Genomic DNA, 27,691 nt, shown 5'->3' with positions numbered 1-27,691 from the left:
TGTGTGTGTGTGTGTGTGTGTGTGTGTGTGTGTGTGTGTGTGTGTGTACACATCTTTAAGAGATCCTGTATGGAGAAAAAAAGTACAATATAACACTTCTGTAGGTCTCAAAATCCTTAATAAAAGTAAGGCATATCACCCACCTTTTACAGAAGAAGAAAGGTTAATAGTTGTGCCCAAGGTCACAAATCAAGTCAATGGGAAAAGCAACCCACATCTTGGTCCAATATTCTGGACCCATTCTGACTCCCTCTATGCTGGTATCTAATTAATATATTGAACTCTGCCCACTAAGGAGATCAACAAATAAATGTGGTATTCTAAAAAGGAGGTGTAATCCATGTCTGCAGAGGGAATTTTTTTTCCCCACACTCCTTCGGTAACATAAATATATTTATTTTTAACTACTGAGGTCTTTTGACGTTTCTGGTCATTATAAATTGCTGTTAAGTGTAAAACACTTACAATTTGAAAGTCCATAATAAGATATTCACAGTTCTTCATGCCAGCATTTTTGTTTTGTTTATGCCTCCTTGTTTTTACTCCTTTTTTAGTGCTGGCCCAGATTTCAGACCAAAGGCTGAGTGGAAGCTGGGGATTTATGGGTATCTGGAGCTCCAAGGCCACCACTCATGGTCAACTGTGCAGATGGTCTCTCTTCCCCTCAGTAGTGCTCTTCAGAAACCCCCAGATGTAGGTGACTGGCCAGGGCATGCTGCTTTCTCCCATTAGCTGCCAGACCTATTGATGTACTCTGTGACATCTCTCAGGTATGGTAAGGTATGCTGCTGCAAGCACCATCAGTTTTCCATGATTTCTATTGTGAATGTTTTACATTGGGTTTGCAGTTCAAACTTGTCCCTTGGTCTGGATCCTGCCCCCCACCCACACTTTCAATTTTCCCCAAAAGAGGCTAACGGGCTATATGGATCATTTGAAGTAATAGGGAAGGAACGATACCCGATGAGCCACTGCCATGCTTTGTTCTTTTCAAAAGGTTGTGCTCTCCCCTCTCCATGCAGGAATGGGTAGCATAGTGGCCTATGGAAACGGTCAGTGGCATGGGTAGAGTTAGGTGACAACCACATGTGCAGAATTAACTTTGCAATCCATGGTATAAATGCCAAACCTTGAAGTACAGACATTTATTGAATGATTTTAATATAATTAAATTGGTGTGAGCCACAGTACAAACTAATTATATTAACATTAAACACTTGATTGAACCTGTACTATTCACTTCCAGCTAAGACTTTTACTTTTTCAAATCAACATCTTTCTCCTTGAATACTCAAGCCAGTCAAAAATCAAACAAAAAGTGAGTTTCTTGCCCTTGCTCAAGGCTGCCTGTTACAGTACCCTGCTGTAACTGGATGCTGAAGTCTGTTGTGGCCACAAGAGCAGAACTGGGAAGGCTTAAAAGGTGACTTAAAGCCACATTAGCCCTCTTCCGAGGGCTGTAAATTCTGTGTTGCACCCCTATTGTTCACTTTACTGCTATATAGTACCTAATCGAATGTATAGCATTAGAACATATGGTACAAATTCCACAGAAAATCATTTTCAAATGGCAAATATTTGGTGTCTGTGAGGAAAACATCAAATTAGATAAAAATTAAAGGTTTTGTCTGATTTCTTTTAAACTAAATCTGCAAAGTTCAGTCAAAATAATCAGTTGGTTCAGTTATGCTCTACACTGTTTATTTTCATAGCCACTACACCATGGCACGGGAAACAGAAACTAGAAGTAACATTACTTAAAACAGTATTGCATTACAGAATAATCATTCAATCACCATTTCATGATTTTATGACGATTATGACTTTGAACATTATATTTCACACACCTTTCAAAGTACTCTGTGCCTGGGAATTATTTATTTAGAATACTAGTTTTGTTGGTTGATGGACCCCAGGCAGTCTGGCATGGATATGACCCATCCCTTCATTCTGGTACCAGTCTCACATGTCTACTTCTATATTCCTAACTTCACTCCATTCTTTGTTGACAACCATAGTCTCGCTTTCCTTGAGATTGTCATTTATGTTCCATAAGGGATGTGTATCCTTCCATAAAGATGGGTATTAAGGCTTTTCCCTTGAATTTATCTTTTGAATAATTAAGTGAACACTTTGCCTACCCATTCCTAATCTCTTCTCAGGTTTCTTATCCTAATGCCAGTCTCCTTGCCCAGTCAGTCCCAGTTTCCCTCTCCCAGCTCATCTGATTTGTCTCTCCCCTTCTCCCAAGCTCCTCATCCAATGTCATTCCTCCCTCTAGCCCTTTTCTTAGCTCCTTGTCCCAGTCTCTTTCCCCAGCCAATTTCAGTTGCACTTCAGAAATTTATCAGTTCTGTCCCCACTCCTCCTGGCTCCTAGTCCCACTCTTGTTGTCCAGTCAGTTCCAGTCTTCCTCCCACCATCAGCTCTGAATATGGTCTCAGAGCTCCCCCACTAGCCAACTGGCTCCAAGTCCCAGTGTCTTCTCCTGATTTCTTGTCCCAATCTCCTTGCCCAAAAGGTTCCAGGCGCCTCTCCCACTTCTCTTAATCACAGATTCCCCCTTGGCTCCCAGCTCAGTCTCTGCCTCCTCCAATTACAGTGTCACCAGACTCCTTGTCCCAATCTGCATCTGACCTTTCCCTCTCCCGGCCCATCTTTTGTCCCCTCTGCATTCAAATCAGGCAGCTTCCTCGTCCACAGTGCCTGGGTGCCACCAGGGGGTCACTGAGAGCACAGGACAGAAAGATGCCCTGCTTTCAGTTCCGGTGCCCAGTCCCACCCTGATGCAGAGCATCTGGAAGCAAGAATTATAGGGAATGTCAGCAAATGGCATATCCTCAACACAAAGGCCACACTCTTTTCAAATTTCGAGTTCCTGCTCCAAAGTATGGGGGTGCTAGAGTTGTTCGAAGAAATGGACAAAAACTTAGCATCATTCTCAGAAATAACTGAACTTTTCTTTAAAAAAAAAAAAAAAAAAAAAAAATCAATGAAAAGTCCAGAATAATTCAGCCTGAGGCAGACTCCCAGCATGGAAAAATTCAGCCCTATTGGTTCACGCTTGGCAAAGTTATAAGCAACTGAAAACAGGGTCTCATACCAGAAGTTTAGGGTAACCTGAACAAGAGGCATTGCTACTGGCCCCAGTCATAATCACCAAATAACCAGAGTTTGGCATAGCTTGACATGAACAGCCATCTGCTTAGAAGAGGTCATGACTGAATCATAAATCAAGACTAAAGCTCTGTTAATGCACTTACATAGCAGTTGCTCTAACAGTGCCTGGCTCAATACATTGAGTGTATGGGCTCACCCACCCACTCACCCAACTACCTTTAATTGTCTGCATTCATCTGTTATTTGCCTACCTGTTCTCTATATCAACTAATCTTTTTTGGGTCAGAGGCTTTTTTTTCAATATGATTGTGAAATAATTACCAGCAAATGTTTAGGCATCATATGAATACAGTGCACCATAATCCAGTAGCTCCATGACATGAGCACTAACTACAAATGCATTTAAATGTTGGAAGTTGCAGTACCACAGCTGTATCTGCTCAATCTCCATGTGCTTCCAAATTCTCTGCTGGTATAATTTGAAACAACTCCACTGAAGTTAAAGGAGCTCCACCAATTTACACTAGCAGAGAATTTGGCCTCTTGTCATCTTTATGTTTAATGTTTTACCAGTGTAAAATCCTAATTCAGTGTCAGCAAGAGAAGAGAAAATACCCAATGTCAGATTAATTCAGTGTGACTAATACCTTTGTTGTAGTAGGTTTCCTTTTTTTTTTTTAATTAACTTTTTTAGTGGAACGAGACAAACCCTTTTGTGCCATATTCATGTCTCCTTTCATTCAAGATTTTACTTCCATGGTAGTATTGTGCTATTATTAAACTAAAATGTCATATTAAAATTTGACAAACACAAACTAACTGTAGCTGATATCTGAATGTACTGTAAATGTAAATTCTTTTTTTGGAAACCAGACACTCAAAGCTCCATTGGCCTGATTCACCATTGCATTCCTCAGTTTTATGCTATAACAATTCAATTTATCTTACACTGACAGAACAGAGTAATCCGGTGGTGAATCAGGCCCTCTGGCTGTTTTTCACATGTATTCATATTGAAGGGCCAAAATCCATTTGCTGTGGATCTAAAATCTTAACTACAGTTTCTGCTAAGAACTTTTCATATAGGTCCGGATGAGGACTAGCTAACAAAGAACAATACATAGCTAAGAGAAAGCTGGGGTAAACAGATAACCTTGTGTGTTTCAGGTCAGTGAGCGGAGTCAGCATAACTCCAAATGTAATTGGGCGGCCTTATCGCGAGTTATAGACACATGAAGCGCTGAGAAAGGCCTCACGGTTACTCCCTAATGCAGGGAGGAGATAGTGGTATAATACCCCTCAGATCCCAGACAGAGTTCAGGGAGAGGCCTAATATGATTGACATGAGTTATGACACCCTCCCCTCACAGATGTATGCCAATCCTAGCCCACAGAAATGCAAGGATAAACTTATAAACAATTGTGATTGTTAAGTACTAATTACTGCTTTTTTGCTTTAAATCTCCAGGAATGTACCCGTTGGTCAATCGGTAGAGAAGCTACCTCATTCCTCTGGACCCCAAAATTAGGATTTAACCTATATATTTTAATAGACATAGTTTGAGGGTAATTACCTGTGTGTCAGCAGTATGTTAATTTGAGCCTTGGGCAGAGCCATTATGTAGTCTTTTAGACCATTGGCTTATTGTGCTTATCTTGTCTTGCTGCTTGAACCTATCCAGGGGCTTGGGAAACACATCCACATCGCTTCTCTCCGCCCAATGAGCACCCTATATAATCTATTGTCATTAATTGTTCTGCAGTGTCTCTGAGCCTGATAAGCAAAGTGACACTCTGCCAGCGTTGTGCGTAATAAACTCCTGTGCTTGACTCTACACGGTGTCCATTTTTGATCCTTCACATATTTTTAAGGATATATATAATATTTGATTAGCAGAAATGACACATGAAGAAATATGTTGCATTTGCTGAGGTAATACAGGTAGCTTGCTATGAAACAGTTACTGGAGATTATTTGTAAGGTTTGCCTAATCCTCTCAAATTTTCATTATACACTCTTGTCAAAATGAAATCTGACTATTTGTGCTATCTGAGAAGCCTGTATGGTCAGAATGTAGGGTATTATTCTATGCATTATGTTGAATGACATTGTTCTATTCAAAATTTATCTACAGTTTATCTACTGTTCTTCTGACAGTTTGTGGCCAATGAAAATTAAAGACAAGACGACAGATGATTGGGGGAATATTTTTGCAATCATTTCAACACATATGGGAAATATAAACAGTTAGGCTCTGTAGATCTTTCATTTTCTTCAACCAGTACTTCGATCTATGCAACTACATAAATACAGTGACTTAAAGAAAAAACAACGGTTATTTTCTGACCAAGATGTTTCAGATATAGCACAGCTGAACATCTCTGCACATCAGGTGGCCACCAGCTTGAAATAATACAGATCCTTTGACCTCTCTAAATCATGATAACGGGTTGTATTAGTGAACAGTAGAGCTGATCAGAGCACAATTCATTTTGTGGTAACTTTTAAGGTTTTTAAATTTGTTTTTGTTCCATATTGGAATGAAAACAATCTTTCAAATTTTTTGTGTGAAAACGGAATTGTGTCAAAATGACCATTTTGTAATAAGAATTTGGGAAGGAGTGGAGGGAGAACCAGTGATCAGTACATTTATGTGGGATGTGAGACATACTGGTTCAAATCCCTTCTCTGCTTGATTCAAAGGAGAGGTTTTTATCCCAAATCACTGTGAATTAGTGATTGGCAAGAAAGTTTTCCCATCCCTCAAAATTCTGAAATTTCAAAAAAATTCCAGTTCTTCATCAGGATACAGCTCAGACCTTTTGATTTTTCACACACAAAAAAAAGAACTGTTAAAGGCCTCACCCTGGTGGTCAGGGCATTCACCTAGGATGTAGGAGACCCAGGTTCAAATTCATGGTCTGAATCAATTAGAGCAGGGCCTTGACCCTACATTTCCCACATCACAGCTCATTGCCTTAAACACTACCATGGGTCACTTTTTTTGGCCTAGACTCAATGTTTTGACAGAGACTTGATCAACATCTCCACACAAATATTTCAACTTTGGCCAAATTTCATTTCAAGGAAAATGTTACGACTAATGAACAGCACCATGTCTCCTGAATAGACCTATATAAGATAAGAATAAATGTTTGAGTACACGTTAAAACTATGTTAATCAGTTGTGGCTGCAAATGACAGAATTTAGACATCTAGCTGATTGTGCTTGCAAATAAGATAGATGTCTAAATTCTGCCTTTTACACCCACAATTGACTACAGGTACAAAGTTAGAGGCTATTTCTAAAGATGTGGCCCATAAAATAGTGAGTCCACTTGAACAGTGACTGTAAGTGTGCACTGAGGTGACGGGTGTACCCTCAAAAAGCCTGAAAATATATATACATACACATACGGCTGCTAAAGAGAAGAGTTGGCGCTGAAACATTTATGGGAACTGTTTAACCCTTTAGGTTGAAATAACTATTGAACATGGGGTAAAGTTTCCAAGTTTCTTCTCTCTTTATAATTTATATCCTGTGCAAATACAAGCAAAACAGAAAAGTCTAAGTCCAGTACTAAGTACTCATGCTGAAGTATATCATATAAGTATAACAGAACACTTTACAATAGATGTATGACTTTCAAGAAAACAAAGCAAGGGTGGTAGTGGACAGAAAAATGTTATATTGTTGGGGAGAAAATCCCCAAAAGCAATCAATTGTAATTTTAAAAGTTAACACTTTCCACTTGGGAAAAAAAAGTTTTAGTATTCAGGTTGGCTTTGCACAAATGAACACTCCGTCTTAACTGTCTATTTTAAAAACTATGGGTGGGTAGCAACCTTCTAAAGCCTACCACACTGGAGAAAAACAACTTGAATAAATAGTGTGTTGCTGACATCTAGCTGATATGGTCTTCTAAGACTATTCAATGTTCCAACAAGGAGCACGTCAGATGATACACATGCATTCAAGGATCTTTAACTAGCCACCCAAGCCAGACCTGAGACACAGCACCATCCAAAACTTATAACTCAAAAGCATGAATCTGTAGGGAGGATGTCTTTCCCTCATTTTGTCAATCAGAAAAAACTGCAGACACAGCATATCAATATATCTTTGTCATATTTCACAACCGTGATCAATTACAAATTCATTTCATATCATCTAGAGTTCATTGCCTTGTTTACTTGTGTCTCCCACTTCATTATAAACATGAGTTTTCTATACTTTGGTCTTGGTAAATTTAATGGTGTTTGCAACAACAGTTGTGTCCAGGAAATAACAGTAGATATATTAGTATTGTATTGTATTTGAGAAGTGTTTGGGTCATTTACAAATAGCAATGTACTGCAAATGTTAAACAGCTTAATTTTTTTTTTTTTTTTTTTTTACTTCAGAAGGAAAATATAGTGCTATTATTGGTGTTAGTGATAAGGTGATAATTTTAAGATACAAATACAGAAATGATATATTTTAAATAGATGATCCAGAGCTGTACAGTTCAGATCTGAATGTCAATTCAAGGATCTTCAAAGTCTGATAGGAGTGAGACCCAATGTTCCAATTTGGGCCAATCTCATAAAAAACAACCAACCAAACAAAAACCACACCAGCTCCATTAAGTCAATGTCTCTATAACAAATTTTTGCAGTACTACCAAATGCATTTAAATTACCCTTAAAGTTTGTATGAAGTAGCAATTTGGACCAGAGTTCCCAGGATCACAGATGCACTGTTTTTTCAGGTAGTCTCTTTATGGCTTATTGCACAATATTTTTAAGAGAATCGTGATTCAATACAAATGCCAGGAAGCATACTTGTTAGATAAAGTCATTTACCAAAATATTTCAGGCCAACAGTTTGCTCAATAACTACTTAATGGCTTATTGAACATTTCATTGTAATCCAATAGGTAGAGTGAAAGTGAGGTGGCTTAAGACAGATGCACTAACGGCTAGGTAATTTTAAACCATCAAATTGTGCATGAACCAATCAAATAATGATGCAGTCTTATTACTGTTACTCTTCTCCTCTCTTCCCCCTCCTTTTTCTATGTCACTTTCCCTTATTACATCTTGCTTCAAATTAGATTTTAAATTATTCAGATCAAGGACCATGCCTAGCCCAGTTGGGTCTGTTGCCACATGCAGTGTTGCTCCACCTTCCTTTGCCAAACACACTGTTGTCAATATCAGCAAGGAAAAAAAATCCTTGTAGTAAGGACAATAATCCTAATAAAAAATAAAGTGCTGGAGGATGATCAGAATTTTTTTTTTTAATTAGTCAAATGTAAGGTCACAGCATCTCTCAGTAACAGTCCTTTAAAATGGAAGGTCTATGCAGTAAAATGGGGGGGGACTACATGGAAAGCAATGTCTTTATCCATAAAGAATGGAAAAATACAAATACAAAAAGAAAAAAAGGATTAGCTTATAACAGACGCAGACATGGGCACCAGAGAAGTGATGGTACAATATACCATAGCTTTCCAGTTCAAGGGTTCAATAAAGTGAACTGGCATAAAAGGGAGACTAAGTTCAAGTAAAACAAGTGGCAGACAGACTTTAAACACAAAGTGAATACTCTGCAGCACATTATCAGCTTTTTGAAAACAACTGTAGTTTTTCTAGTTCAAGGAGGAAAAATTCAAGGATCTGTAGTAATTGCACTGACCCTGATAAAGACAAGTGAGGCCACTAAAGTAAATGGACTAATAAAGTTTACAAACAATTGAATCCATCATGAGAACAAGATACTGTGCAGGCACTCGACCTGCTATCAGTTTGGTAGAGTATCTGAAGAGAATGGTTTGCATAAGTTCCATAGTCTTCAACCCTCCACTAGTTTAACAGTGATAGGCAGAATTCCATCATTTATCAAGGCTGCTGCTGATTTTTATAGAATAAATTAAAACTGCTGTCTTCAGTTTTGATTTTAAAAATATATTACACAGCTCTATCTATCAGAGAAGCTACAAGCCAGGTTATTTTTCAAGACACTCAATCTAAATTACATATATTTTTCTCCCTTTGGTGGTTGGTAATTTCTAAATGCTGATGAACTAAGCTGTAAGTTAAGGCCCTGTCCATGGTAAGGTACATCAGTTTTAGTTTACACTTTCAGAATCCTGCCTATTTCAATTTTTACTTCGTTATGGTAATTTTGTCAGATAGATAACCTTGTGATTATTGAGCTAAAAGTGGACTTTCTGCCACTATTTCACTTACACATTGCCACCTGTCCAAACAGCTTTACAAGTGTCTGAAATAATTTTTTTTATAAAAAAAACGTTACACCTAAATTCTAACCCCCTGCCCTCCCCCAAAAACCTAGCTTTCTTGTACACTTAGGACATGTCTAAGATAAATAAATATGTACATATGAATCAGTATCAGCTCCTGTGATAGACATGGATGTCCAGAGAAAAACTAGACAAATATTTGAAATCTAGTCAATATTATACATTAAATCTCAGATTTCAAAGCCATACTTCATTTCATATAGGGACAAATTCTGATGCCCTTCCTCCAGCTGAGCAGCCTGCTACTCCTTGTGTAGTCCCACTGATTCATAAAGGACTATGAGTATCATGCTCCTTATTGTAGAGTATCAGGATTTGGACCATAATGATGAGATATGGCTGGTCTAGGTTGGGGACTCTGAATGCACCCATAATAGAAACAAACAACCCCATAACATTTTATTCCAAGACACAGATTCTCTCTTTAATATTAAAAAATAAACCCATGATTGTTACAGTTAAAGTATTGAATTTTACAATTCTTGTTACCAAGATCATTTTAAGGTCTTAACATTCCCAGGATTTTGTTGCCTAAGTTTCCAATTATTATCTGAGTACCACTATTTGCAGGTGCTAGTATTCCATTAGACTAAGGCCTGGTCTACACTACGAGTTTAGGTCGAATTTAGCAGTGTTAAATCGAATTAAGCCTGGACACGTTCACACGGCTAAGTCCCTTTTTTTCGACTTAAAGGGCCCTTTAAACCAGTTTCTTTACTCCACCTCCGACGAGGGGATTAGCAATAAAATCGGCCTTAGCGGGTCGGAATTGGGGTAGTGTGAATGGAATTCGACGTTATTGGCCTCCGGGCGCTATCCCACAGTGCTTCATTGTGACCGCTCTGGAGAGCACTCTCAACTCAGATGCACTGACCAGGTAGACAGGAAAAGACCCGCGAACGTTTGAATTTCATTTCCTGATTGCCCAGCGTGGAGAGCACAGGTGACCACGCAGAGCTCATCAGCACAGGTAACCGTGATGGAGTCCCGTCCCGGGATCGCAAAAGAGCTCCAGCATGGACCGAACGGGAGGTACGGGATCTGCTCGCCATATGGGGAGATGAATCAGTGCTAGCTGAACTCCGTAGCAGTAAACGAAATGGCAAAATATTAGAAAAGGTCTCAAAGGCCATGAAGGACAGAGGCCATAACAGGGACGCACAGCAGTGCCGCGTGAAAATTAAGGAGCTAAGGCAAGCCTACCACAAAGCCAGAGAGGCAAACAGAAGGTCCGGGGCAGAGCCACAAACATGCTGCTTCTACGCGGAGATGCATGCGATGCTAGGGGGTGCAGCTACCACTACCCAACCATGTGCTTTGACTCCTTCAATGGAGAAACACATAGGGAAGCGGGTTCGGGGTACGAGGAAGATGAGGATGAAGATAATGTAGATAGCTCACAGCAGCAAGGAAGCGGAGAAACCGGTTTCCCCAACAGCCAGGATATGTTTATCACCCTGGACCTGGAACCAGTAACCCCCGAACTCACCCAAGGCGTGCTCCCAGACCCTGAGGGCACACAGGGGACCTCTGGTGAGTGTATGTTTGTAAATATTACACATGGTTTAAAAGCAAGCGTGTTTAATGATTAATGATTAATTTGCCCTGGCAATCGCGGCCAGTACAGCTACTGGAAAAGTCTGTTAACGTGTATGGGGATGGAGCAGAAATCCTCCAGGGACATCTCCAGAAAGCTCTCCTTCATGTACTCCCAAAGCCTTTGCAAAAGGTTTCTGGGGAGGGCTGCCTTATCCCGTCCGCCATGGTAGGACACTTTACCACGCCAGGCCAGTAGCACATAGTCTGGAATCATTGCATAACAAAGCATGGCAGCGTATGGTCCCGGTGTTTGCTGGCATGCAGACAACATCCATTCCTTATCGCTCTTTGTTATCCTCAGGAGAGTGATATCATTCACGGTCACCTGGTTGAAATGGGGTGATTTTATTAAGGGGACATTCAGAGGTGCCCGTCCTGCTCTGCTGAACAGAAATGTTCCCCGCTGTTAGCCACACGGTGGGGGGGAGGGGTGAAGTGATCATCCCCGAGAATTGGGTGTGTGGGGGGCGGGGGGTTAGTTGGGTTTGTGTTGCATGTTAACCCAGAAACCGCAGCCCCTCCTTTTACATTGCAAACCCATTTTAAATGGCCAACCCAATGGGTACTTGGTATGGGAAATGAGGGCGCTACTGTTTGAAACCATTCCCACATGTTAAGAAGGTTAAAAAAGCCAAAAGACTGTGGCTTACCATGGCTGCCTGCAAGCCGAAATCTGTTGCCTGGCACTGCGTGAGTGATCTCTCACACCAAACCGGCAGGCCCTCAATATAAGAGGAAAAATGCGACCTTGTAACGAAAGCACATGTGCTGTGTAATGTGAACAGCAAAATTTAACGTGAAAGAGTGTACCCATTGTTCTCTAAAATGTGTCTTTTTTAACCACCTCTCCCTTCTCCTCCACCAGCTGCAAATGTTTCTCCTTCACAGAGGCTAGCGAAGATTAGAAGAAAAAAACGGCGGACTCGGGATGATATGTTCTTGGAGCTCCAGATGTCCTCCCACGCTGACAGAGCACAGCAGAATGCGTGGAGGCAGTCAATGTCAGACTACAGAAAAGCACAATATGAATGAGAGGCGAGGTGGCAGGCTGAATCACAGGATGAACAGAGCAAGTGGCAGGCTGAAGATGATAGGTGGCGTCAGCTTGCAGACAGAAGGCAAGAGTCGATGCTCCAGCGTATGGTTGAGCTGCAGGAAAGGCAGCAGGAGCAGAGACTACCGCTACAGCCCCCATGTAACCAACAGCCCTCCTCCCCAAGTTCCATAGCCTCCTCACCCAGACGCCCAAGAACACGGTGTGGGGGCCTCCAGCCACCCAGTCACTCCACCCCAGATGATTGCCTGAGCATCAGAAGGCTGGCCTTCAATAAGAGTTAAAGTTTTAAACTGCAGTGTGTCCTTTTCCTTCCCTCCTCCCCCACCCATCCCGGGCTACCTTGGCAATTATCCCCCTAGTTGTGTGATGAATTAATAAAGAATGCATGAATGTGAAGTAACAATAACTTTATTGCCTCTGCAAGCGGTGCTCTAGGGGGGGAGGGGAGGGTGGGGTGGTTGGTTTACAGGGAAGTAGAGTGAACCAGGTGGGGGGGGTGGAGGGTTCATCAAGGAGAAACAAACAGAAGTTTCACACCATAGCCTGGCCAGTCACAAAACTGGTTTTCAAAGCTTCTCTGATGCGCACCACGCCCTGCTGTGCTCTTCTAACCGCCCTGGTGTCTGGCTGCACGTAATCAGCGGCCAGGCGATTTGCCTCAACCTCCCACCCCGCCATAAATGTCTCCCCCTTACTCTCACAGATATTGTGGAGCGCACAGCAAGCAGCAATAACAATGGGGATATTCTTTTCGCTGAGGTCTGAGCGAGTCAGTAAGCTGCGCCAGCGTGCTTTTAAACGTCCAAATGCACATTCCACCACCATTCGGCACTTGCTCAGCCTGTAGTTGAACAGGTCCTGACTCCTGTCCAGGCTGCCTGTGTACGGCTTCATGAGCCATGGCATTAAGGGGTAGGCTGGGTCCCCAAGGATCACGATAGGCATTTCAACATCCCCAACGGTTAGTTTCTGGTCCGGGAAGAAAGTCCCTTCTTCCAGCTTTCGAAACAGACCAGAGTGCCTGAAGACGCGAGCATCATGTACCTTTCCCGGCCATCCCACGTTGATGTTGGTGAAACGTCCCTTGTGATCCACCAGGGCTTGCAGCAGCATTGAAAAGTACCCCTTGCGGTTTATGTACTCGGTGGCTTGGTGCTCCGGTGCCAAGATAGGGATATGGGTTCCGTCTATCGCCCCACCACAGTTTGGGAATCCCATTGCAGCAAAGCCATCCACTGTGGCCTGCACGTTTCCCAGAGTCACTACCCTTGATATCAGCAGGTCTTTGATTGCCCTGGCAACTTGGATCACAGCAGCCCCCATAGTAGATTTGCCCACTCCAAATTGATTCCCGACTGACCGGTAGCTGTCTGGTGTTGCAAGCTTCCACAGGGCTATCGCCACTCGCTTCTCAACTGTGAGGGCTGCTCTCATCCTGGTATTCTGGCTCTTCAGGGCAGGGGAAAGCAAGTCACAAAGTTCCATGAAAGTGCCCTTACGCATGCGAAAGTTTCGCAGCCACTGGGAATCGTCCCACACCTACAACACGATGCGGTCCCACCAGTCTGTGCTTGTTTCCCGGGTCCAGAATCGGCGTTCCATGGCATGAACCTGCCCCAGTAACACCATGATTTGCACATTGCTGGGGCCTGTGTCTTGTGAGAGGTCTATGTCCATGTCAATTTCCTCATCACTCTCGTCACCGCGCTGCAATCGCCTCCTCGGCTGGTCCTGGTTTTACTTTGGCATGTCCTGGCTCTGCATATACTCCAGGACAATGCGCATGGTGTTCATAGTGCTCATAATTGCCGTGGTGATCTGAGCGGGCTCCATGATCCCAGTGCTATGGCGTCTGGTCTGAAAAAAGGCGCGAAACTAGTATCTGACGGAGGGAGGGAGGGAGGGGCGAGTGACGACATGGCGTACAGGTACAGGGAATTAAAATCAACAAAGGTGGCTGTGCATCAGGGAGAAACACAAACAACTGTCACACAGAATGGCCCCCCCAAAGATTGAACTCAAAACCCTGGGTTTAGCAGGCCATTGATTTCATGGAGGGAGGGGGAAGCAAATGAATACAGAACAAATCTATTTTTTACATCTTAAGCTGGCAGACGACGGTGCAGCATGACTGATAGCCCTCGGCATCTTCTGGGTGCTTGGCAGAAAATACTGGGCGCTTGGCAGAAAATAGCGTACTACGACTGATAGCCATCATCGTCATTGGGAAGGCAGCAGAATATGACTGGGGGACGTACGGAGTTTCAGCCACTGCAGTACGACGACGACGGATACCAGTCATAATACACTATCTTCTGCCAAAAGGCAAGGGGCTGCTGCTGTGTAGCAATGCAGCCCCACGTCTGCCAGCCCCACGTCTGCCAGCACCCAGATCGCTGATGAAGGCTACCAGTCATACTGCACCGTCTACTGCCAAAAGGCAATTAGCTGGTGCTGTGTAGCAATGCAGTACCACGTCTGCCGGCACCCAGATGACATATGGTGACGGTGAGCTGAGCTGAGCTGAGCGGGCTCCATGCTTGGCGTGGTATGTTGTCTGCACAGGTAACCCAGGTAAAAAGGCGCGAATCGATTGTCTGCCGTTGTTCTGACGGAGGGGGAGGGGCCTGACGACATGTACCCAGAACCCCCCGCGACACCGTTTTGCATCATTCAGGCATTGGGATCTCAACCCAGAATTCCAATGGGCGGCAGAGACTGCGGGAACTGTGGGATAGCTACCCATACTGCAACGCTCCGGAAGTCGATGCTAGCCTCGGTACTGTGGACGCGGTCCGCCGACTTAATGCACTTAGAGCATTTTATGTGGGGACACACACAATCGGCTGTATACAACCAATTTCTATAAAACCGGCTTCTATAAATTCAACCTAATTTCGTAGTGTAGACATACCCTAAGAAAGGTGTTTACCCTTTTTGTTTTACCCAGTTGAATACATTTAGTACACTAGAATTATTTTAAACTAGTTCTGGGAAATCAAACCATCTCCAATTATTCATTCACATGAATATTTCTTCCAAATTAATATATGAACTTCTTTATTTACTACAGATAATAATACTTTAAATCAGTCTCCTACAAAAATATTTGTGATAGACTTTAACTGTCATTCTTGTTAGACTGAAAATATAAAGTGAAGTAATATTCTTTTCCAGCATTATCATCAATAAGGACCTCTAGTTCTTTCATTCCCCATAGCTGTACTCTGTTTAAAGCTGAAATTTAAGTTTATCAAATCATAGAACAAAGTTGGAGTGTTGATTTGCAAATTATATAGTTATTTTCCTTTTCAAAGTCCTCTGATGGCAATTCAGCATCACTGGACAAGTAGAGCCTGATATTTGTGTATTAGGTGCACAAAAAATAGGATCAGAGCTATGCCATCTGGTTCTCTCTGGCATCTCAATCCCAGCCTCCATCTTGTCTGTTTAAAACTGATCAGTGACAGCAACCCTCTCAATCCTTCTAAAAAATACCTCTGGGATGGTCTGCAACAATCCAAAATTTATCCTAGTCTCTTTTCTCCTTGCAACCACTGGTTCTGTCTCATATCTAAATTGCCTCCCAAGATTTGTCCACTATAATCACACAACTTCCTTACAGATCATATCCAGTCCAGGAAGCCACTCTTTTATCCCACTCATGCCTGGAATTCCACTCCCAAGATGCCTCAGTCATGCCACCTTTCTACCTTCCTAAGACAGCAGACAGCTCACTTGGTTATGGCTTTTCAGGCTGAACAATCATATTCAGCAGTTTCTTTGAACTGACTATACCACTATAGGAATCATTGGTGATGTTTCCCTGAGAAACCTGGAAGGGCTAGGGTGCTCAAAGTTTTCTTTGGTTTTTCTCCCAGAGTTTCTTCCTTTTAGTCTTTTGTCTGTTCTGGAGCTGAAACATGCTAGGAAACTGACTGTATGCATAGTGGCACCCAGGTCCTCTCTGCTGCATAGATCCTGACCCATGTCCTTTCCCCAATGCCCTCTTCCTTCCTCCCTAAAATGACACACCACTAGTCCTGAGGAGGGCCTGTGTTGGGATGCTGAAAGGGTATTGCTTTCTAGCCCCTCTGGTAGGCCAAAACAATCGCTTTGTGTGTGTGTGGCGGGGGGCACAGCAGTGGCCTTACACCAGGACTAGCAGGCAAGGATGTAATGGTCACATAACAGGGATGCCAGCAGTCGTGCTTAGTGGTTGGAGCAGGAGTCATGCCCAATGGTCAGAGTAGGAGTCAAGCCCAGTGGATAGAACAGGAGTCGGTAGCCAGAAATTGGGGTCCAGGGTCAGAGCCAAGGGTCGCAGGTAGAATCAGAAGCCAGGAACTGGAGCATAGGGTCAGAATCAGAGTCAGAGGCCAGATGCAACAGCCAAACATAGAGGTCAAGAATCAGAGCTGAGAGTCAGAATTGGGTTACCTGGAGTGAGGTAAGGCTGGGAAGAAGCAGGAGCTATTGCAACCATGGGCAAAATCTTTGAGCAGTAGCTGAACTGCTGGGGGGGCTTAAGAGCTGGTCTGCTGACTTCCAACCAACCAGGTGATGTAGCCAGTCTGGCAGCCTACTCTATGCCAGCTATGCTCAGCTGGTTGCCTGGAGACTGGCTGCGTTGCAGGCCTTGCTTCCTGACAGTTACTCCCTAACAAATTATCTTGCTTCCTACATCTGAGGTTGTGGAAGATTTGGATAATTAGACAAGACATCTAATGAGGGGAAAGGGCTCCAGGCATCTTCTGACCCATCTTCTGACTCCAGGCATCTTCTGATTTGAGAGCTATACCTTAGTCTCAGTGAGGAAACCCAATGAAGGGAAAGGCTCTGATTCTACACTCACTCATGTTCTTTTTATGGAGAACACAGAACTGATCTATAAATACACGGAGTTGTCAGATCAAATAGTTCAACCAATTCAGTGGACAGACTATACACCTATTTTTAGTTAGTTGTCCAGTCCACAGTGTAGCTCAGGTAAGTAAGGCAGGAGCATGCTTTCTTGAGGACTCACTGACGAAATACAGCATCATCCCCATGCCATTTATCTTCAGCCTTCACATCAATCTGTTTCAGGACATTGCTGATGTTGCTGTTGGTGTCAAAGCTCCAACTCATCTACAGTAGATCATTTCTTGATGGTGTTGTCAAGGATTGCTCACCCAGTGACAAAGACTTCACTGAGGAAACATCCTCCCGCAGCAAATTGTGTTCCCACTTCTATCATCTAAATACAACATCACTAATAGCAATCCTAAAGGCTATATGCAAAATATTGATGAATTTGTGTTTGTGGGAACCTTAACTTTTGAATTTCCTGACCTTTGTGAATTTGGGGTCTGATCCTGAAAAGTGCCAAGCTCACACACCTTCCACAAATTTCAGCTCAGTGAAGCAATACCCAGTGGAGTCGATGGGAGCTTTTGATGCAGCTCAACATCTCTCCAGATCAGATTCTTAATTCTCAGCTTTCACAATGGATAAACCTAGACTTAGATCTCACAATGCATCCAAGCTGTACTCAGCACAGCAAGGGAATACACCTCTACCCTGATATAACGCGACCCGATATAACACGAATTCGGATATAACACGGTAAAGCAGTGCTCCGCGGGGCTGGGGCTGCGCATTCCAGTGGATCAAAGCAAGTTCAATATAACGCTGTTTCACCTATAACACGGTAATATTTTTCGGCTCCCGAGGACAGCGTTATATCGAGGTAGAGGTGTAGTCCAAAGCACTTTGAGATTATACCTCCCCAGATCTTGTGGCTGTTTGCCTGTCAAGTTGGCCAAAGACATATAATAGGCCAATGTCAGGCTGATCTATTTTATAAATTGCTGCTTGCAGCCCGAAGGATCTGTTCCAGCAGCCTGGGATTGCCTATGCACATGGATGCCCCTTTCCTCTGCCACCCTGCCTTAGTCGCACTCATACCACTATTTCCTAGACCGCACTTGAGAATTCACACCAACAAGGAAAATCCTCAAGTAGCCAAATCCACTAGATTTATGGCTGTTCTGTTCCATCAGTGTGACTCAAAGTAACTAGAAAGCATCTGAGGATCTGGCCACTAGAGCTTTGTATTCACTGAATTGATGAACATTTTTGCTTTGAATGACTTTTCCCCACCCCCGCAGAACACATCTAGAAGAATTATTTAAGGACAGTGGACCCAATGAGTCCCCCTATTATGTCCCTTCTAATTAGTGCTATAGGTATAATCCTTACTGGAGAAGGAAGTAAAGAACAATAAAATCAGTTTTATAATGTTTGCTCAGATTACAATCAATTAGACATACATACACTGAATAATAGGAGCTCCTTCACTATATTTAAGCAACATGCTAAATTAGCATCTCCATTCAGAACATTTCCACACAGTCATTAAAGATTCAATAGGATTTCAGTGTTCAGCTTTCATGCTTATCACAGATATTTCATGGTCTTTCCTTGCTCCTCCAGTTTAGCTCGATTCATTCAGATGGCATTGTCAAGGTAGTAATGCAGAAGTTTTAATTTGTTCAGGACAGAATTATTTGTTTCTATCAGTAACAGTGTTTGGCATATTGCCTAATGTCAGCTGCTGTTTCAGGCAACATTTTTGAGTCACTGTATCTAGATCACAGTGCTTTCATCCAATCTGGCTGCTAATCTATATTTTACCTTTGGAGTAGAACTGGGACAAGCTGAGGGTAGCTTTCATTTTGTAAGACTTCAGTCGTTTTTGGTTTGCAAACATAGAATCAACCCACACTTGGAGTATTTTTATTTGATTCATGCCTTACAGGAAGAAATGAAAAAGCCTAAACCTGCTTAAGTAGGCACTGTAACGAAGGTTATTATATAGACACAAACACTACACGCAATAGACAGGGATGTGATTCCAGGAAGAGAGTAAGAGCAAGAGCAGAAGTGTGAATTCATTTCAGACAGACAGAAGGAAATGAAAGTTACATCTATACATGCTGAACAACAAAGGAACTGGACAGGGTGAAGGCCAGCACTGTGAGCAGCAGTGTCTCAATAATATATCTCTGAAAACTTGATAGTGAAATTCTCCAGAGTGTTGGACTTTAGGTTGATTCTAAATCACTAAATAATTGAAAGCTCTTGTAAGCAGGAAAAACAAGACCAGCATTAACAGAACAGAACTGGGGTTTATACAATACCTTTCAAGTTATCCCCAAAGGCTTTACAAAATGTGTGTGTTAGATGACAGAAGTGGGGAGACTCTGAACAAATGCAACAACCATTAGGCGCTCAACAATAAATAGCACACACTTGGACACTAGGGCTATCCATTTTTCAGAAAGGGTTATACTGCTACTTGGACAATCACTAAGGAAAGAACAACCGTAGTGGCCAACCTACCAATCCAGAGCATTTGTCCATGATTGATTAGCTAACTGCTATCCTCAGATCATCATCAAGAGCAACATTTAGCCCACCTTTACTATCATCTCTCCTTCCCCCCCTCCTTTTCCCATCTGTTTTGTCAGAAGCCAGGAAAGTGGCCATTATTCATACCATAGAATTGAACAACAGAACTAATCTTTCCTCCCTACGAAGGAGGATTATCTGACAAAATAAGATCTCTAACTAATATCCTCTCTCTGAAAAAGGGACTTTGATGGTTTTGATTAAGTTTGTTCTGCATAATCACTCAATTTCCCCCCCAAAGTACTTATGTCTTATTCTGATTCTTTTTCTCTTTTGTATCCGGATCAATACATTTCCAGAATTTGGCCTGAATTCTCGAGTCTTTCCGCCATTGGACTAAGCAGACCGAGGTCACTATACTTAAAGCTTTAAAACTACATTTAACTGTGTAGTATTGTACAGTGACAGGGTCATATTAACACCTCTAAGACAACTCACCTGACTCAGGAAAAGTAGAACGTAAACTAAGCTGTTATAAATGTATATCCAGTGTATAAGGTAATTAGGACTGATCAAATGTAGACCCCAGTATCTAAAAGGAACATTTTGGAGAGGAATAGAGGGGCAGATTTTAGCAAATACTGAAACACATTGTTTACAATTACCTTCTTGGAGAATGAAAATGAAACTGGCATTATATAAATTGAAAATAATGGTACGTAACATGCATGCAAAATTCAGTACCCAGTCCAACAATATATATGTCAGTCCTGAATAGAGAGTTTCCTAAGCCTTTTCCCACACATAAGGGAGGATATATATTTACATATATTTCCTTCTCTACTAATTTGGTGCATATGCTTCTCTCTCACACTCACACACATGCACACAGAATGAGTAGAGGAGAAAAGATTTGTTGAATGTATTAGATGAGTAAAGAACCAACTGGGGATCATTAGGGAGGTATAAATGCTTGAATATAATTTCAAATCTGCTTCGTCTTGCATTCACTATGTACTTATGATAGCAAACTTTGAAAATGATGCATGCTCCATTAACTCAACTCATTTAAAAATACTGGGTGATAGGATTCTAAGATGATGCTCATACTTGTTACCAGATGGGGAGGGTTGATGTGTAAATATAGAAAAGGCAGTGCCTGAAAGAAATGTGGTAAAGGAAAAGAGTCGGTGCCATTTGATAAACACAGATGATTGGGGGAGAGTATAGAGAGAAGACAATGTAGGATGCACACATTTTTGCCATTTCTTTCTGTGGGAGCATGATTAGGCTCTAGAGAGAGAGAAAAAATTAGAAACAGAGCTATAGGTACAGAAATAAAGAATGATAGGCAGACAAAAAGAACAGGCTTGTCTTGTCTTTTTACTGTCTAACTTTCTATATAATGGTGGTACCACACTAGGGTGACCAGACAGCAAGTGTGAAAAATCGGGACGGGGTGGGGGGTAATAGGACCCTATATAAGAAAAAGACCCAAACATCGGGACTGTCCCTATAAAATCGGGACATCTGGTCACCCTATAACACACTAACTTCAGTGGGGTTGCACCAGTGCAAGTAAAAGCAGAATTTGGCCTAGAGATTTACAGACCAGATTTACCAAAGGATCCAGCCCCAAGAGACACGGACAGCAAAGGTGACCATGATTCTACAATCTGGTTGTGTTGCTGAGTACTAGCGATAGAGGAGATCTTATTATATGTGCACTTTAAGGAATGCAGGAAAAGTGTGCTGTTTCTAAGACGTTCCTAGAGGGGAGGACCCACTGGCCCAAGAATGCATAAAAACCAATGCTGAGGGCTTCATTCTTCCACCCCTTTCCGGTGGTGCTGGTGACAGATTTTGGCCAAGTAGAAAACTTTACTGGATCCCACTTTCTTCCTTCTTGATTTGCTTCCCTCCAGCTAAAACGTTTCCAGGTTCAGAAAGTAATATACAGCTATTTTCTGTCTAAACTGGATTGCAGTTCCTTTCCCTAATAGCATCAAAATGAGAGGCTGCATGGTGTGGGAGTGTGCAGGTGTTCTTCAGCACTATTTATTTTTTCACAGTCAATTTGAATGCCTCCCTGTCTTTGCTTTGAGTGAGCGAAATAGAATCTTTTCATACCTCTTGCATCGGAGTAGAGAAGTTGGCATTCCTTTTCTTAAAGGTACAAGAAATACCATAGCTATCTGTTAAGAGTGTATTACACAAGAGGAAATAAAAAGAATGAGAAATTCAGTTGCAACAGAGGTAGAAAAGCAAAGTGACAATGTATTTCATGCAAAGAACTACATTAAAAGAATGTTAAGGTTACAAAATCAAAGCCTCAAAAGTTAGGAAGTGACAGATTTAAGGTTGCAGGGGCAATTTCAATTTGGCACCCTTGCACACACGTATTATGATACAGTTTTGCCTAATGTCACAAAGGCCATCAGTGGTACAGCCAGGAATAGAATGCATCTCCCTTCATCCCAGTGTAATGCCTTAACCAGAAGAGAACATCTTTTCTCTTCTTCATACCCTTTGCCTCTTTCACTCTCCTTCCTGGGTAATGAATTTAAATGGAGTCTCATAGTGCAAATTAAACACTGCCACTGCTGTGCTGCATCAATCCCGTTTGGAAATGTAGATCTGCATCTGTGGTGCTGCAGCCAGCTCAGTACAGCTGGAACGTTCAGAGATTTTTAGCAGCTTCTAACATCCTCTACCGAGCATATGCAAATGGTGGTTTATCTGAATTGTAATGCTTTGAAAATTTGGGTGGATTTTTGCTGACCCCAAGACAGACATCAAGGAAATCCTCCTTGCCAAGTTTCCATTCCTGCTCCAAATACTAGAGGCTCCAGAAATCTTCAAAGAAACAATGTTGATATAAGGACAGAAGGGACCCCTGTAATCATCTAGTTTGACCTCCTGTATAACAAAGGGCTATAGGACTCCTCTGAATTAATTCCCATTTTTGATGAAAAACCAAGGTGAGAGAGAAGCCAATATCCTGGTGGTTAGGGCACTCACCTCAGATACAGGAGACCCTTGGTACAAGTCCCTGCTCTGCCTGATTTACAGCAGGGATTTATGCCCAGATAAGTGGCTGATCTGCAAGGCTATTCCATATTCTAGAGTCCCTCAGTCTCTATTAGAAATTCCACCTGAGAAACGTCTTGAAATATTTGTCAAAGCTGGTATGTTCCTGCAGAAAAGGTTTTGATGAACTGACATTTTCCAACAAAAATAGTTTAATCAAAAAATTCTTGTCCAACTCTATATTGATTTAGTCTAGTATGGCAAGTTCTATTTTTATAATTTGTTGGGATCCTTTGTCTGCGAGAGATGGTGGGAATTGCAGCCTATAATGTAGAAGGTTTGCAATGTCTCATATGATTTGAATAGTCCAATCTGAGATTTGCATGACCCTGGGCAGTTGCAAATGTATGTGTCTTGGTTGGGAACTGTTGCTTCCTATGGGCTCTTTTCTCTTCAAGCTGTAGGAGCCAGCTCCTGTCATGGACTTTAATGCCCTGATGGGGATGATGGCGCCACTTGTTAAGATCACTTGCCAAGATTTCCCATTGGTTAGGATTGATTCCAAATTATTTCATATCTTGCTTGCATGTGTCTTTATAGCAAAGCTTGGGATGTCCTGTCCTGTTCTTGTTCCCTCTGATAGCTCCCTGTATAGCATGTCCTTGGGTACGCATCCGTCTTCCAACCTAATCAGATGGCCCACCTAACGCAGTCATCTTTGCTCGAGCAGAGTGGTCATATCTGGTAAATTTGCCCTTTGAAAAACCTCTGTGTTGGTAACTTTATCTTGCCATTTGCTGTTGAGTATGCAGCATAAATATAGGTGGAAACTGTTTAATCTTTTCTCCTGATGAGCATAAATTGTCCATGTTTCCCCACCATACATGAGTGTGCTGAGAATGCAAGCTTGGTACACTAGCATTTTGGTCTTGATAGTAAGTTTTGAGTTGTTGCATGATCTTTTAGAACATAAGAACGGCCATACGGGTCAGACCAAAGGTCCATCTAGCCCAGTATCCTGTCTTCCGAGCGTGGCCAGTACCAGGTGCCCCAGAGGGAATGAACAGAACAGGTAATTGTCAAGTGATCCATCCCGTCACCCACTCCCATTATTATGCAGGAGATCAGACTAGAGTATCATACTACTCCTTTCTGGCCTTTAATTCTATTAATCTGTAACTATCCAGAAGTTGTGTGCATTTTTACTTTGGTGTCTGATAAGGGCCACATTCAAATATGACCATAAGCACCTAAGAACGGCCATATTGTGTCAGACCAAAGGTCCATCTAGCCCAGTATCCTGTCTTCTGACAATGGCCAATGCCAGGTGCCCTAGAGGGAATGAACAGAACAAGTAATCATTAAGTTATCCATTCTCTGTCTCCCATTCCCAGCTTGTGGCAAACAGAGGTTAGGGACACCATCCCTGCCCATCCTGGGTAATAGCCATTGATGGACCTATCCTCCATGAATTTATCTAGTTCTTTTTTAACCCTGTTATAGTCTTGGCCTTCACAACACCCTCTGGCAAGGAGTTTCACAGGTTGACTGTGCGTTGTGTGAAAAAATGTTTCCTTTTGTTTTAAACCTGCTGCCTATTAATTTTATTTGGTGACCCCTAGTTCTTGTGTTATGAGAAGTAGTAAATAACACTTCCTTATTTACTTTCTCCACACCAGTCATGATTTTATAGACCTCTATCATATCCCCCCTTAGTCTCTTTTCCAAGCTGAAAAGCCCCAGTCTTATTAATCTCTCATCACACGGCAGCCATTCCATACCCCTAATCATTTTTGTTGCCCTTTTCTGAACCTTTTTCAATTCCAATACATCTTTTTTGAGATTGGGTGACCACATCTACACGCAGTAGTCAAGATGTGGGCATACCATGGATTTATATAGAGGCAATATGATATTTTCTGTTTTATTATCTATCCCTTTCTTAATGATTCCCAATATTCTGTTCACTTTTTTGACTGCCGCTGCACATTGAATGGATGTTTCCAGAGAACTATCCACAATGACTCCAAGATCTCTTTCTTGAGTGGTAACAGCTATTTTAGACCCTGTCATTTTATATGTATAGTTGGGATTATGTTTTCCAATGTGCATTACTTTGCATTTATCAACATTGAATTTCATCTGCCATTTTGTTGCCCAGTCACCCAGTTTTGAGAAATCCTTTTGTAGCTCTTCGCAGTCTGCCTGGGACTTAACTATCTTGAGTAGTTTTGTATCATCTGCAAATTTTGTCACCTCACTGTTTACCGTTTTTTCCAGATCATTTATGAATATGTTAAATAGGACTGGGCCCATTTCAGACCCCTGGGGACATCACTATTTACCTCCATTCTGAAAACTGACCATTTATTCCTACCCTTTGTTTCCTATCTTTTAACCAGTTACCAATCCGTGAGAGAACTTTCCCTCTTATCCCATGAGTGCTTACTTTGCTTAAGAGCCTTTGGTGAGGGACCTTGTCAAAGGCTTTCTGAAAATCTAAATACACTATATCCACTGGGTCCCCCTTGTCCACATGCTTGTTGTCCCCCCCAAAGCATTCTAATAGATTGGTGAGGTATGATTTCCCTTTACAAAAACCATACTGACTATTCCCCAACAATTATGTTCATCTATGTGTCTGACAATTTTGTTCTTTACTATAGTTTCAACCACTTTGCCCGGGACTGAAATCAGGCTTACTGACCTGTCATTGCCAGTTTCACCTCCAGAACCCTTTTTAAATATTGGCATCATTTTAGTTATCCTCCAGTCATTTGGTACAGAAGCTGATTTAAATGATAGGTTACAGACTAGTTAGTAGTCCTGCAATTTCACATTTGAGTTCCTTCAGAACTCTTGGGTGAATACCATCTGGTCCTGGTGACTTATAACTGTTTTTTATCAATTTGTTCCAAAACCTCTTCTAATGACACCTCAGTCTGGGACAGTTCCTCAGACTTGTCACCTAAAAAAATGGCTCAGGTTTGGGAATCTCCCTCACATCCTCAACCATGAAGACCGATGCATAGAATTCATTTAGTTTCTCCGCAATGGCCTTATCATCTTTGAGAGCTCCTTTAGTGGCTTGATCATCCAGTGGCCCCACTGGTTGTTTAGCAGGCTTCCTGCTTCTGATGTACTTAAAAAAATTGCTATTACTTTGAATCTTTGGCTAGCTGTACTTCAAATTCTTTTTTGGCCAAAGTTTATGGTCCTTTCTATTTTCCTCACTAGGATTTAACTTCCACTTAGTCTGCTAAAGGTGGTGGCGGCCTTTCCAATGTGAACATTTAGTTCTTTATCCAGTGAGAGGTTGGTGGTCACTGTAGAACCTAAGTAGCTGAACTTTTGGACTACTTCTAGCTAGTTTGAATTTAAGATGATTGAAGGATCTTGTCCTAATACAAGAATTTTCTTAATGCTGATGATGAGAGCAAATGCCTGACAGGCACTTGAAAGACAGTCCATGAGTTCTTGTAGTAGATCTTTCATGCCCTTAAACACACAGTTCAGGAGTACAGAGAAAATTCCAAAGAGCATGGGGGCAAGAACACATCTTTGCTCCACTCCACATCTCAAAGCTGTCTGAAGTGGACCCGTCAAACTGGACAGTTGCTCTCATGTTGTCGTGGAATGAATGTATGACACTTTAACCGGGCTGGTGAGCATCCTATCTTTTCTAATATTGCAAATAGACCTTCTCTGCTGATTGTGTCGAATACTTTGGTTAGGTCGACAAAGGTGATGTACAATGGTCGGTTTTGCTCTCTGCACTTTTCTTGGAGTTGACGCAGAGAAAATATGTCTATAGGTGATCTTCCAGCCCTGAATCCACATTGTGATTCAAGGTAGACAATTCGCCAGCTGTTGTAGTGCACTAAGATTTTTGCGAAAGCTTTTCCTGCAACACTTAGTAGCAACCTGTAGTTGTTGCAGTTGCCCTTTTTGCCTTTATTTTGATATAGAGTGATGATGTTTGCATCATGCATCTCTTGTGGTACCTTACCCTCTTTCCAGCATTAAGTAGCAGCTGATAAAGATACGGTAATAGGCTGCCTTTCCTGCACTTGAGGATTTTTGCTGGGATGCTTCTTTTCCAGGAGCCTTGCCACTTGATAGCAAATCAATGGCCTTGCTTAGCTCTTCTACAGTGGGCTCCACATCTAGCTGTGGCATAACCTTTAGAGTTGGTATTTGGTCCAGTGCTTCTCTGGTGATGTTTCTTTCTTGTGCATATAGCTCTGAATAGTGTTAAACCCAATGAGACAACTTCTTGCTTTTATCTGTAATGATTTCACCGCTGTGCAATTTGAGAAGGGCAACCTTTTTGACAGTGGGGCCTAGAGCTTCCTTCAGACAGTCATACATGACTTTGAGGTTTCCTGTGTCTGAAGCTGTCTCTCTCTTCACAGAGCTTGGTCCAGTGATGATTTGCACAGCATCTGCTTGCTCGCTGTACCTCGGTTTTTGCATGTCAAAGTCTCATTTGGTGCTCTCCATTGGCTTCTTGTTGTGTTCCAGATAGGCTGTGTTCTTAATGTTCATGAGAGGTAATAGTTCCCCTTCATTTTCTTCAAACCAGTCCTGTTTTCATGATCTGTTTCCCCCAAATGTAGCTAAAGTTGTTTCATGGATTGTTGTTCTTAAATCTTCACAGAATTCCTCTGCCTTCTCTGGTAGTGCATGCTAAGTTCAAAAGCCTTTGCAAACTCCTGGCATTTCCTCTGGTTTTTGATGTTTATAGCATTGATTTTGGGCTTGCTCCTAGGTTTTGCTCTATGTAGTTTCTTGGCTGTAATCTTCAATTTGCTAATAATCAAGGAATGGTCAGTGTCACAAATCAGCACTGTAGAATGTGCGAGTGTTCTCCACTAAGGATAGGTCTTCCCCCTGATAACAAGATCTCATCGGTGCCAGTGACTGGATCGTGGATGTTGCCATGACACTTTGGGGCAATCTTTTCCTGTAAAATATGAATTGATAATGCATATTTGGTTTTGGGCACAGAATTCAAGAATTCGTTGGCCGTTCTCATTCATCTTGCCAATGCCAAAATGTCCTAGGCAATCTGGCCATGAGTTGTTGTCTGCGCCAACTCTTGCATTGAACTCACTGAGGAAGAAAAGTTGCTCAAGTTGATGGTATTCTTTTGACGACTTGATGGAGAGTCATAAAATG

Source organism: Terrapene carolina, unplaced genomic scaffold (genome assembly GCF_002925995.2).
Source record: "Terrapene carolina triunguis isolate 2854851 unplaced genomic scaffold, T_m_triunguis-2.0 Scaffold69, whole genome shotgun sequence".
NCBI classification, from domain to species: Eukaryota; Metazoa; Chordata; order Testudines; family Emydidae; genus Terrapene; species Terrapene triunguis.
The sequence above is the reverse complement of the archived record's forward strand: the minus strand, read 5'-3'. Positions refer to the sequence as shown.